Below are 1,786 nucleotides of genomic sequence, written 5' to 3' on the forward strand. Positions count from 1 at the left end.
TCGACCACGCATTGGCCTTTCCCAGCTCTGGGACAGCTAGTTCTTTGGGAGACTCCTTTTTACTGTGCCTCTTATAAACCTCCCCTTCAGTGCTACAGTCAAACCAGCTTTCCTGTGCTTGCACTTTTGCTCTGTCTCCAAATGGTGCCGGACAGTGAGCTTCTAAAGTGCTGAGAATAAGGGTACACGTGCAAAGAGGACCCACATATGCCCTTGCCCCACTTTTGACAAAGGGAAGATCATGCTGAACTGTGGCATTCTCTGTCAGCTCTTGAGAGGCAGCTAACATGGGCCACTGGCTCGTACAAGTTGAAAAGTAGAAATAAAAAGCCCACAGGAGTACAGAGATGCTATTGGCAAAAGAGCTAACTTGAAACAAAAAAATCTGAAATTTCTTAGATTCAAGAGGAAAACGGCAATATGGGAAGATGTAAAATCAGAGAGAAGAAAGGTGGCAATACATAAAGGCTCAGTCCACTGCAAAGAACGACCCAAGGGCTGGCACTTTCCTGCATATTTGCCAAATGCCTGGCCAGCTTGGCTAGCAGAGCAGCTTTGTCTGCCTGCTCACGAACTGCTGAGCACATCACACCACATTAGCCCCAGTCATTCATTATGTGCCTCACGGGCAATAAATTACGATTGTGCACTCATAAATTGATTGTGCGCATAAGACTGCTTTCAGGTCTCAGTTGAGAAACGCAAATAAAGGTGGCCAAAGAATTAAAGGTTAGAAATGTTACTATTTTTGTCAGCAAGACTCATGATTCTTGATTCTGTGATTCTATTGGTGCAATGCTTGCCTTGGGAGTGCACAGTAAAAATCTCCTCCCAGTAGTAGGCAGCCGAGACATATCTTAGACATGGGTGAGCATCAAGGCATCACTTAAACAGAAATACTGCCATGGAGGAAACACAAATAGGTATTTAAAGGTATTATATATATACTATATATACACATATATATACATATATATATACATACATATACACATATATATACATATATACATATATACATATATACATATATACATATATACATATATACATACATACATACATACATACATATATATATATATATATATAATGGTTTATATATAAACAGTAACTAGAGGTCATACACCTCCTTGGAATCAATGAGGGTGTCTCAGTTATAAAGAAAAAAAACAAGTTATAGCAATTAAAATATGGTAGAAAATGCTTGGATGCTAAAACAGATGTTAAACTAAATTCACATGAAGTTTTAATTACATTTTAGTGTGGTTATGTTCAGTGTAATACAAGAGGAAAAGTATTGACAATGCAAAACATGGCTCAAGCCTATCTTAGGAAAATTAAAAAATATTAACCAAAAAAACAATCCTTTCTGAATTTAATCCCAACTCTGATCTTCAATGAAGACTATAACAAATTTATTTTGTACTTAGTGGGTTATACTAACACTTTTTTATGGAACTGGAATGAAAAATCTTTTTTTATATTATAATTACTTCTAGAAAATAATTAATTTTAAATAAATTATATTTTAATGATATTCATTAAAACAAATCCTGAACACCTATTATTTTTCATTTGTGTAGACTCTTGTGACAAGTTTTGCCTCTTTGATGCTCTAGAATGATTTGCAACTGTCCACCCAATGAATCAACTCTGTCCAAGTTTTGCTTTACATGTCTACTTTACTCCTGTAGTTACTTAACTACAAATATGCTAAATTACACATCCTCTCATGAGATTTCCATTTAATCTCTAAGTTCATTTAGTTGATATGGCTTTGGGC

Source organism: Cyanistes caeruleus, chromosome 3 (genome assembly GCF_971803275.1).
Source record: "Cyanistes caeruleus chromosome 3, bCyaCae1.hap1.1, whole genome shotgun sequence".
Taxonomy (NCBI): domain Eukaryota; kingdom Metazoa; phylum Chordata; class Aves; order Passeriformes; family Paridae; genus Cyanistes; species Cyanistes caeruleus.